The sequence below is a fragment of the Protopterus annectens genome, chromosome 2.part2 (assembly GCF_019279795.1).
Source record: "Protopterus annectens isolate FY-2018-M chromosome 2.part2, PAN1.0, whole genome shotgun sequence".
In the NCBI taxonomy this organism is placed as follows: Eukaryota; Metazoa; Chordata; order Ceratodontiformes; family Protopteridae; genus Protopterus; species Protopterus annectens.
The window spans coordinates 464,151,931-464,164,660 of NC_056730.1; positions in this window are offsets into that span (position 1 = coordinate 464,151,931).

Here is a 12,730-nt window from a genome sequence, read left to right on the forward strand (position 1 = left end):
GAAATTAATGAAGATCCATTTTCACCCAAATGGAAATTCGATATGGCTGCTAGTTGTACCTTAACTGTAGCTGGAGCTGCACCTTTATTAAAAAGCTGTGTTAGGAAATCCAAAACTGTATGAATAGGAGCAGTGAAGGGGTCTATGCCAAGACTCTTAGCCCAACAAACAAAACATTTACACTTACTGCGATAAATTTTATGGGTGGAGGCTTTGTGAGACAAAAGAATAACGTGTCAGACAGGGTAAGAGAGAAGGGATTGCTTGGCTAAGAGAAGCCAAGCTGTCAGTTTGAGATTGTGTAAATTCGAATAAACCATTTCCATTGGGTGTGTCAGGAGATATGGAACTAGGCCCTGACTCCAAGGTTCGTCCAGAAGAGGCCACAGGAAAGGAAACCAAATCTGTCAAGGCCAGTAGGGTGCAATTAAGATTATTGTCCTTGTCAACCAACTGACTTTCTGTAGGAAAGCTGGGATCAAAGGGGTAGGGGGAAAGACATATAGAAGTCCCAGGGGCCAATCGCGGAGGAGTGTATCCCTCGAGGACTTCCCCAGGGAAATCAGGGCAAAATAGCTGCTGCACTTGTTGTTCATTGGAGAGGTAAAAAGGTCACAGCAAGGCTGGTCCCATCAATGGAAAATTATCTCCACAACTCTTTGATCGAGAGACCACTCATGAGGCATTAGAATAGTCCTGCTTAGTTTGTCTGCTATCACACTGAACTTCCCCGGGATGTGCACTGTCATCAGAAAATGGCTGGACAAAACTGCCCATTGCCAAACTCTGAGGGCATCTTGACATAGGGGATAAGATCTGGTTCCCCCTTGTTTGTTGATATACCAGACTACCGACATATTGTCCGACTGAACTGCAATAGTCCCTGAGGGAGAAAATCCTGAAATGCCTGCAACACCAGAAGCACTGCTCTCATCTCTATGACATTTATATGCAGACTGGCCTCGATGGAGGACCAGGTGCCTTGGACTGTCTTCCCCAGATAATGCCCCCACCCTATCTGGGAAGCATCCGTGGTCACCGTGGCTTTGGGCTGTGGGGGAACACACGGATGACCTTGAGTCACTTGATCCGACTGAAACCACCAAGGAAGGTCCTGCTTGCAAATGCTGGTGAAGCAAATCTTAAAAGACATGGTAAGCTCTAGGAAGGACCATTTTACCGATAGCAGCCACTGGAGGATACTCATGTGGTAACATGCTAAGGGAATTAGGACAATTGCTGCAGCTATAGAACCGAGAGTCTGCAAGACTAGGCGATCCAGTATCAAGTTTCTGTGAAGTAATACTCTGACCTGAGACCTGACTGTCATCACTCTTGAGAGTGGCAGCTTGGCTACCATCTGATTTGTATCCAGGATTGCACCTATGAACTTGAGGTTCTGTGTGGGTTCTAGAGAAGACTTTTTGAGATTTACTGTGATATATAGGAATGCACAAACTTCTAGAACGTAGTCTCTTGCCCGAATAAGAAGATGCCTGGTCAGGGTGGTAATGAGCCAGTCATCTAGATTTGGAAACACCTGGAATCCTTGTTGTCTCAAGTGAGCTGTTACTACTGCCATGCATTTGGTAAACACTCTGGGGCTGTAGTGAGTCCAAGGGGCAGAGCTTGAAATTGATAGTGACTGGCTCCCAACAGGAAGCACAAGTGCTTTCTGGACTGCCTGTCTATTTTTATGTGATAGTATGCATCCTGAAGATCTATAAAGTACATTCAATTATCCTTTTCCAGGAAAGGAAGAATGGACTGAAATGGGACCATCCGAAACTTTGTCTTTTTTACTGACTTGTTGAGTTTGCTTAGAGCCAGAATATGTCCTCAGTCCCGTTTTCTTTTGATCTAAAAAGAACCTTGAGTAAGCTCTGGATTCTATTTGATCTGGTGGGACTTCTTGGATGACTCTTTTGTTGAGCAGCTTTTGAATTTCAATGGCTGCCTGTTCCTGTTAACTGGGTGGGACATGCGGGATATTTTTGATTATAGGAAGGGGTTGGAAAAAAGGGATAAGATAACCTCTAGATATGATGTCCTGCACCCATTTGTCATTTGTTATTCTTAGCCAGGCATGCAGGTGCAGAGACAGTCATCCCCCTATTGCCTTCGGGCAAAGCAATCGGGTTTCCCTTCAGGAGTGCTGTAAGGGCTTACCAAAGAACAATTCTCTGGAGCCCTGGTTTTGTGGATCCCCTCTGCACAAGGGCGGCATCTTCCATTATTGTCCCCCCCCCCCCTCTACCTCTGGGAGAACTCTGACCACAAGTGTCCTGGAAAGAACCCTGCAATTTTCTGAACCACATCTTTCCACTGCCCCTTTGACCCTTGAGTAGGGTCATTGAGGCATGGAAAAACATATGTCCAAAGCAGACAGGGTCTTACCTTCCTGTTCACACCTGGTCAGCGTCTCTTTCACTTTAGGCCCAAAAAGGAATGAGCCATCAAAAGAGGCATTTACAAAGGAAGATACAAAGGCTCTGCAAATTTGCAAAGGTGCATCCAGGCCTGCCTCCTCAAAGAAATGCTTGAACCCACTGCCCTGCAAGTTCCATCCGCTGCATAGAAAATGAGATGCATGGAAGTATTAGCGATAGAATGTAGGGTAGCAAGCTGAGAAGAAACTCTGTTTTGTGACACCTCAACTACTACTCCTTCAATGGAATCTGAAAGCTCTTTGGTCAGATCCCTCTGCAAACTAGTAAAGTGAGCCAAGTAATTCAGGGACCATACAGCAAAGGTTGCTGATAAAAAGATGAACTTTCCACATCTATTCATCATCCTGGAATCTCTATTAGGAGGATGGATAGTGAAACTAGTCTCTGAGATTTCCTTTTTGGTTGCTGCCATCACAACCATGGCATCCACCGCAACCCCTTGGACCAAAACCTTTTGTCTAGAGGGGACGTAATGTATTGATTTGGTCTCCAGGGGTAGGCTCAAGGGAATTTGGGGTCCCCCATGTCTTCTTAGAAATTAATTCAATAAGTTCATCTGACGGTGGAGTCACCCAAAAGTCGAAAACCAAAGGCCTTCATGTATATTGACTCCTTCAAAGAAGGATTGCTGGACTGCCAGCCACCTCTCTGTTTCAACAATTCAAGGAAGTCTCCAAAGGAGACATCTTCAGGAGGTGACCATGGGGATCCCTCTCCTTCATTGAGGTCAGTATCAGAGGTGTTGGACTCTTCAGGTAAGTCTAAATGCTTCCTCTAGCAAGTCCTCTTCCTAGGGACCTCCTCGATGGGATACCAACTGTGGTATCCTGAGTCCCAGGTTTTCGTTGTCCCTGTGAAAGAGATGGCACAGAAGAAAGATACTCCGACTGAACAAAGTGGGTCTGGAGATCCGAAGAAGACCCAGTCCGAGAGGCTGGAGAAGACATAGCCCTCTTCAGGGCCACGAAAGCCGTCTGTTTCCGAACCAAGTGGGCCTCTGGATCCGACAAAGAAGCAGTCGGGGCCATCACCTCCTCAACTCCAGAAGACAGAATGTCCGAAGATTAAGCCAGAGCCGAACTCACCTGAGCCGAAGCCCCGAGGATCGGGGACCAATCTGAAAGCCTCGGAGTCAATAACTGATCCCCAGACCCGACGGATGTGAAATGGCTCTGAGGCTCCTCCGACTCTGACAGAGCAGAGGAACTCAAGGCAAATGCCTGATCAGAAGGAGAAGTCCTCTGATCAGATGTTGGATGGATCTGGACATTCAAATCTCTTGACTCCAATGCTTGGATGGAAGTCAGAGGAGGAACGGTAATCACGGTGGGAGACTTGGTTGGATCCGAAGCTCGAGGGGCCAGATCAAACAAAAGCTTGGCCAGCGCTGGAGTGCTTAGGAGCCTTTGTACTACTCTGTCCACATCATCATCTGAGAGGATTCTGGTGGATCGAAAAGATAAGGCTGGAGACCTAGGCCTAGATCTGGAGGGGGAAATAACCTCAACTAATGTTGGACTACATGTCCGATCCAATTTCATTGGAGCCGAAGGACCTGACTGCTCTGAAAATTTGTCTGAATCAGCCATAGTAGTGCTTGGATCCGAAGGCCCTGATGGATCCTGTAATTTAAATGTTTTGCTTGATGGCTCCGAGGAATCTTTCAGAGTCGAAGCATGGAGCTTTCGACGTTTGGACTGACTAGAAGATGCAGCGTCCAAACCAGCCATGGCTTCAGAAAAAGGAATAAGACCTTTCAATATCAATTTGTTTTTGCAATCAACCAAGGCCCTTTGATTGAAACCGTGACAAATGCTGCAGTCTTTTTGGAAGTGTAATGTCCTAAACAATATACACACACACATAGGGTGTGAATCACTTAGATGCATTTTCTTGCCATATTTTACACATTTCCTGAAGCTTAAGGGCTTGTCTAATTTATTGGCCATAGCAGACAAAAATTAGACCACACCAGAAAATACACAGACAGCACACATGCACTACAACAGAAGAAAATTAGGAAAGATTTATTTACTTTTTTTTACAGACAGCAAAGGGGGGAAACAGCTACCAACAATGGCAGTAAAAGATTTAGCGACTGTTAAAAGGGGAGGAAAGGGGCCTACCAGCAATGGTAGTGAAGATTAACTAAAAAGATAGTAAAAAGGGGATAAAGAGACTCAGAAAGGAGAATGAAAGTGAGATATAACACTAGAGGAAAGAAATATCAAGAAAAAGGAGTCATAAATGTATTAATACAGAAAACCACTTACCTTAACCCCAAAGCAAAAGGAGACCAACGTTCTTCTCAAAGTAGCAAATGAGATCAAGGGTAATGCATAAGGTGCACTCTGGGTAAAGACAAGGTGCCCAAGAGCAAGGTACAACTGTGACCACGAGCTTTAGTAATGGGAGAGTCGGATCTGAGGGTTCAATCCAAACCCATCAGTGATAAGGTGAAAACTGACATCACATCGTCTGTTTACCTGAGTTTTGTTGAACCTGTTTATTCTGTTTTTTGCCAAAATTGGATAGAAAATCCCTTGGACAATTTGGAGAAGGAGGGCTGAAAAATCTCAGGGATTCTATGGATTAGCTTGACCTTTCATCACACTTTTTGATCATGTCTGCAGCAGAGGAGCCAAATTGTAAATCCCTATTCAAGGCAGAATTTAAAATCTCATTTTTAACATCATCTGGAAGGTTTTGAGAATGCAGCTATGCAAACCTCCTCAAAACAGTACAAGTGGTCATAGCCCTGAAAGAAGTATCAACAGAGTCATACACATACTGCAAACACGGAGCAGTGACCTGAGCAATTGAAGAAACTGACTTATTTAAAGCAGATTTTTCTTCACAAGAAGAAACTGCAGATAAAACATTCCTCATGCTTTCACAATTTGTCAGAACAAACTTTAACATACAAGCCTGACAGTTCAAAATTCTGAAAATCAAAGTTGCATAAGTAAACACATTTTTCCTATACTTATCAATAATTTTCCCATCCTTATCAGAAAGAGTAGGATTAGAATTTTAGTAACAAAATGTTTAGCAGCAGTGGGATCAACTAAACCTGTAGCTGCTGGGTCAGGTTTGAGAATAGTACATAAAACTTAAAAAAATGAGAAAACTTTATATGTTCTATCTGCCTTTTTAGGGGCAGCTGGCTGACTATCAGGAAAATTGCAGGCAGTAACACACACATCTTCTAATGCAGACAGAACAGGAAGAATAGATGTATCTTCTGGAAAATCCTTCTGTAACAACTCATAGTACTTTCTGAGGGACTGAGAAACTTCAGTCTTCTCTCACTGAAAACACTGGCACATTCTAGCAATAGTCTCAGAAAAATGGACCCCCCATTACTAGGGAGAATCAGAAGCTGAGCTCTCCTCTGAGTCTGATTCAAAAATCTGAGGGGAAAAAAAAAAAACTATCCTTCCCTACATCATCATCCTGTTCAGATTAAGAATGCTGAATCTCTTCAGGAAAAGAGGAATCCCTCTTTCTTTTACCAGAAACAACTGTACAAGTACTTTTACTTGGAATGAAAACTTACATGAAAGGGTACCTCTTCACTACTACAGGATGAACTGGGAAAACTACCACTTGTATGGCAATTACCCTATCACAAAGTTTATACCATGTGTACAGACTGAAAAAAATTTGACAGTACTTCTACCTTAATGATATCACCCCCCCTTGATATTCCCTGGAAGATGATATCTTAGTGAGGTGGGTGTGCCTACCATGGCAAGTGGAGCTGTCACTCTGTCCCTTGAGCCATTTCAGTACAAGTGGAGAGATGGGTCTTGTTCCATCCTTCTCCAGTACATTAAATGTGAGAGACTGTGGTCTGACCTGTAAAGGAGAACTCCAGAGCCACACAGCACCAACACCAAGTCTTTCCTGAGAAATCTGGTCTCAGTGCAATGGGTATGCCTGCCATGGCATATAGGGCTGTCATTTCTGTTCTATGTGCCATTGCAGCACAAATGGAGAGGTGGACCTTACTCCACCTTTCTCTGGTACACTGTGCGTGTGCGTGTGTGTGTGTGTGTGTGTGTGTGTGTGTGTGTGTGTGTGTGTGTGTGTGTGTGTGTGTGTGTGTGTGTGTTCACAGCACTTTGCTTTGGTCATGTGTCTTTGTTTATATGTGTGGTGCATGTGGTGGCTCTTTCTCAGTATGCGTGTGGTGTAATGTGGTTAGGCAGATATTCAGTTCTTTGTCACATTACGCACAGGGATTAAATGAAAACATTTTATACAATTTCACTTTTTATGCTAGTTCTAAAGTGGTGCAAGGTTTTCTTTCTGCAGGTATTGAATTTATAAAAAAGTTTATTAATGCATTATACATATTTCCATAAATATATCTATAATTGTTTACTAAAACAATATTAATATCTGCATAAATATATTTCTGTAAATGTCTTAAGCACTGTCCACATGCATGCACTGTAGAACAGCATTTCATATGGCCAGTCACTACAGAGTTTAGCAGTGGCTCCTCAGACAAATGTACTCCTCTGTAATAGACAAAATGTGTTATTTTCTGAAAAAATGTCATACATTCATAATTATATTAATAACTTGAACCTAAAGGGGAGTATGCTGTACTTCATAATATCAAATGGAAGATTACATAATAATGCAAAAGTTATGAATAAGACCCGCATTTGCTTATCACTGATCTGCAGATATTGTTTACTAATAAAATATGCATATTTTTATAAATATATTTCTAAAAATAGTTCGGGCACTGTCCACCTGGATGTATTGGAGAATGAGAAGTTATGTACCTACCATAACGTTCCATGTTAGTTGTCTTCTCTCGCCTTCTTTCTTGCTGGATGGGCTCGGAGCCGATCCGCGTCTCCGACTCGGCCACTTACTAAAGCTCGAGAGCTTATTTTACCGGCTCAAGGCAACCCTATATCCCATGATGCTAGGCGATAACTCCCCAGATCTCGTTTGGAAGCTGAAAAACCTAGCATAGGCCAATAAATCAAAATCCTCCAACTGGAAAGGAGGAGGAAGAGGGATAAAACCCCCCAAAGATCGTTATCTACACTATATATATCCTAGGACACCTAGATGGTGAAACAAGGGAATATAAGGACCCTTCAAGGAAGGGAAGATCTTCTCGGTCTGCCCAGGCTAGGGGGATGGTGGGTGGGACGCAAGAAAGAAGGCGAGAGAAGACAACTAACATGGAACGTTATGGTAGGTACATAACTTCTCAATGTTAAGTTGTCAATCTCGCCTTCATTCTTGCTGGATGGGACCACGTCCCTAGCAACTTCATCCTGGGTGGCTCATTGGAACAGACTCTTGAGAACGGTGGAACCCAATTTTGCTCTGTCCCTGGAGGCCATGTTCAATTTGTAATGCGAAACAAAGGTATGAGGAGAGGCCCATGTGACTGCTGCACAGATAGTGTCTATTGGTAGTCTAGCTTGAAAAGCTGTAGATGTAGCTAGTGCTCTAGTTGAATGGGCTTTTGGCTTAGAAGTTAATTCCCTGCCTCTGAGTTGATAAATAGATGTAATCACAGAAGACAGCCACCTAGATAGGGTTACCTTAGAAACAGGAAGGCCTTTCTTATTTTCTGCATACGACAAAAACAGTTGATCAGACTTCCTTATTTGTTTGGTTCTATCCAAATAGTATCGGAGCTGGCGGTGAACATCTAGATAATGTAACTTTTGCTCCGCTCTATTAGTATAGTTTGGGAAGAAAACTGGGAGATCAATTGATTGATTTAAATTTGTCTGCAAAGCCACCTTGGGTAAGAAGGATGGATTAGTCCTTAGAGAAACTCTGTCTTTATGGAAGATTAAGTAGGGAGGACGAATGCAGAGGGCGTGAAGCTCAGATACTCTCCTAGCAGAAGTAATGGCGACTAGGAAGAGTGTCTTCCAGGAAAGAAATTTCAATGAACAGGAGACCGCAGGTTCAAAGGGGGGAAGAATCAAGGATGTTAAGACTAAATTAAGATCCCACTGAGGTGGAGGGTCTTTGATCGGAGGCTTAAGTAAAAATACACCTTTAAGGAAAGCTTTGCAAATCTTATTGGACATGATGTTGTGGTCCGATAAGCCTGTATGAAAATTCAATATGGCTGCCAACTGAACTTTTACTGTAGAGGCAGAAGACCCTGAATGAAAAATTTCGGCTAGGAAGTCTAAGACCGAATGAATGGGGGCAGTAAAAGGATCTATATTCCTTGCCTTTGCCCAGAAGGAGAAACGTTTCCATTTACTAGTGTAAATCCTTCTGGTGGAAGATTTAAGGGAAGCTACTATGATATCCCGGACGGGATTAGAAATCATAGGAAGCCTGGCTAAGGATGGAAGTGGAGCAACCAAGCAGTGAGGTTGAGAGAATATAGGGATTGGTGCAGCTGCCCCGACTGATGGGTCAACAGATCTGGAGCTGGGTCCAGATGCCAAGGCTGTACCAAAAGATAATGATGTAGGAACGGAAACCATATCTGACGAGGCCAATAAGGGGCAATGAGAATCAACTTGGCTCTCAAGGCGGTTGCTTTCTGAATTACTTGTGGGATTAGAGGAAAGGGTGGAAAGGCATAGAGAAGTCCCCGAGGCCAATCTTGGACTAGAGCGTCTCTGAGGGGGTGGCCTGGAAGGGGGAAGAGGGTGAAGAAGTCGGGGCATTTGCTGTTTTGGGGTGTAACAAAAAGATCGCAGCAAGGAAGGCCCCACTTCTGAAAAATCTCTTCCGCCACAGATTGTTTGAGAGACCACTCGTGTGGCATGAGTATAGCTCTGCTCAACCTGTCCGCTATGATGTTGGACTTCCTGGGGATATGCGTTGGTATCAGAAACCGCTGAGAGGAGATTGCCCATTGCCAAAGTCTGAGTGCCTCTCGACACAGGAGATAGGACTTGGTTCTGCCTTGCTTGTTGATATACCACACTACGGACATATTGTCCATTTGGATTGCAATAGTTCCTAGGGGAAGAGAGTCGTGGAGGGCTTGCAACGTTAAAAGCACTGCTCTCACCTCTAGGACATTTATGTGCAGGTGGCGTTCGAAAGGTTGCCAAGTGCCATGGACCATCCTGCCCTGAAAATGCCCCCCCCCCCCGATCAGGGAGGCGTTCGATATCACCGTGGCGACCGGGGGAGGAGGAACAATGGGACTGCCTTGATGGACTTGAGGGGACAATATCCACCAGGACAGATGACTTTTGCAAGTTGGAGTTATCATGATCTTGTGGTGCATGGGGAGTTGCTGAAAAGACCATTGGGCGAAAAGCATCCACTGTAGAAGACGCATGTAAAAACGTGCAAGGGGAAGAACTGTTATGGCGGCCGCCATAAGACCCAATACTTTCAGGACATACCTGGCCTGAATTTTGTCGCTCTGAAGAAGAACATGGACATGGTTTTGAATATCTAAGATCCTTTGATCTGTTAACTTTGCTGAAAGTTGTACGGTGTTCAAGTTGGCAACTATAAAGGTAATAGACTGACAAGGCGACAAGGCAGACTTTTCAAAATTTATAGAGATGCCTAGCCCTCTGCAAATGTAAATGGTGTAAGCTCTGGCTTGGAGAAGTTGATGCCTGGTGGTGGCAGTGAGGAGCCAGTCGTCTAGATATGGAAACACCTGGAATTCTTGTCGTCTCAGGTGAGCTGTAACCGCTGCCATACATTTGGTGAACACTCTGGGGGCTGTAGTGAGACCAAAGGGCAGGGCTCTGAATTGGTAGTGACTGGTAGCCCTCTGCAAATGTAAATGGTATAAGCTCTGGCTTGGAGAAGTTGATGCCTGGTGGTGGCAGTGAGGAGCCAGTCGTCTAGATTTGGAAACACCTGGAATCCTTGCCATCTCAGGTGAGCTGTAACCGCTGCCATACATTTGGTGAACACTCTGGGGGCTGTAGTGAGACCAAAGGGCAGGGCTCTGAATTGGTAGTGACTGGCCCCCAGCCGAAAGCGGAGAAACCTTCTGGAGCGCCTGTGAATTTTGATGTGATAGTACGCATCCTGAAGGTCCATGGAGCACATCCAATTGTCCTTGCCCAGAAAGGGTAGAATGGACTGTAGCGTGACCATCCGGAATCTTGTTCTCTTTACAAACTTGTTTAGTTTGCTGAGATCTAATATTGGTCTCCAGTCCCCTGTCTTTTTCGGTACCAAAAAGAACCTTGAGTAGATTTCGGATCCTAGTTGGTCTGCTGGTACTGGCTGGATGGCTCTTTTTGCTAGCAGTTTTGATATCTCTGGTACTGCTAGTTCCCTTAGACCGGGTGGAAAGTCTGGAAGGGTTCCCTTTTGCTGAACTGGGGTTTGGATAAAGGGAATTTTGTAACCCTCGGATATGATCGACTGTACCCATTAATCTTGAGTAAGGGAAAGCCAGGCTTTTGGGTACAGCGACAATCTTCCCCTGACTGCCTCCGAAGGTGGACAATCAGGCAACATCTCAGGGATGCTGGAAGGGTTTGTCAGAGAGGGGCTCCCTGCTACCCTGGTTCTGCGGACCCCCTCTGCCCCTAGGGCGGCGTCTGTTGCTGTTACCCCCTCTGCCTCTGGGGGTAAACTGACCTCTTGAGTCAGGCGTGACTCCTTGAGATTTGCGGAACCACATTTTCCCACCCTTCTGACCCTTAGGGTATGGTTTGGAAGGGGTGGAGAAACGGACTCCTACGGCAGAAAGAGTCTTGCCATCTTGTTCGCATCTGGTTAAGGTGTCTTTCACTTGAGGTCCGAACAAAGCCGAACCATCAAAAGGGGAATTTGTGAAGGATGCCTTGAAAGGGTCCGCGAAATAACACAGCCGCATCCAGGCGTGACGCCTTAAGGCCACTCCTGTGCCCGCGGCCCTACTCGCTCCATCGGCTGCATATGAAATTAGACGCATGGAGGAGTTAACAATCGAGTTTAGGGTTCCAAGCTGTGAGTTTATTTTATCCTGGGACCCAGCAGCTGATGGATCCTGTAAGACTTCTCCCAACTCTTTGAGAATATCTCTCTGAAGGCGGGTGAAGTGACACAAGTAATTCAGCGACTGCATGGCAAAGGTCGCTGAAGAAAACATCCGCTTACCGTACCTATCCATGGTCCTAGAATCCTTATTAGGAGGATGGATAGGTACTGAAGGATCAGCTAGTTCCTTCTTGGTGGCTGCAGCCACCACCATGGCATCTGCCAGTACACCTTTTGTTAGGAATTGTTTGTCAACTGGTGCTGTGATAAATTTAGATGGCCTACGAGGGGTGGGTTCCACCGAATCCGGGGCCGACCACGCCTTCCGAGCCACTACTTCCATAAGGGGGTCGAAAGGCGGAGACACCCAGGAGGTGGAGGGTCGAGAACCAAACGCCTCCAGGTACACCGACTCGTCCTCGGAAGGATTAAGGGAAGACCAGTTCCCCCTCTGCTTTAGGATTTCTAGGATGTCTGAGAAAGAGACATCCTCAAAGGGGGACTTTGGGGATCCCTCCGACTCATCCAAGTCGGTGTCAGATGTAATGGACTCAGGGGAGTCCACATGCTTCCTCTTACATGTCCTCTTACGCGGAGGCTCCGCTGACAGGTCAGGAGAAGCCTCGGAAGAGGAACATATTCCCAGTGGGGAAACCTGAGGCGTTGGATCTCTGGGTCCGGGAGCAAGAGAGTGGGAAGAGACATCAGCAGGCACTGTAGTGGGAGGAGCTGATGGAGCTGACCGTTGACTATGCCCTGGGGCTAGTACACTCCTCATCACCTCGAAGACTCCCCTATCAGAAAAGCCAGAGGGCCCCTGCTCCGAAGAGGAAGGAACCCCAGGCTGCACCGACAGGGAAGACTCCGAGGCCGATGTCGGGGCCGAGCTCACCAGCGCTGACGCTCCGAGAGGGAGAACGGGGTCGGACAATGGTCCGATGCCACTCGCCCCCTCGGAGCCGACGAGAGAGACCAGGCGCCCCGATCCGTCCAATGAAGGCATCAAGGAGGAGATCGGAGCGGAAGACGAAGGAGCCAAAGGGGGAGGTATCGGCTCCGACGCCACAACAGTCACGGCTCCGAGGAGCTCCGGCTCCAAACTCTGAGGGAGAGTCGAAGGAGGAAAAACAGGTGGAGTCGTAATAGCTACCGTCTGATGAGACGGGCTACAGATCATCTGGGCCAATGCCTGAGACTTTAACAGCCTACTTCCCACTCTCTCAAGGTTGTGATCTGAAAGCCTGGACGACCGAGAAGATCGGCTCCGATGGCTCCGCTCCAAGAGCAGGGGGGATCTCGGAGCCGAATGGATGGACTCC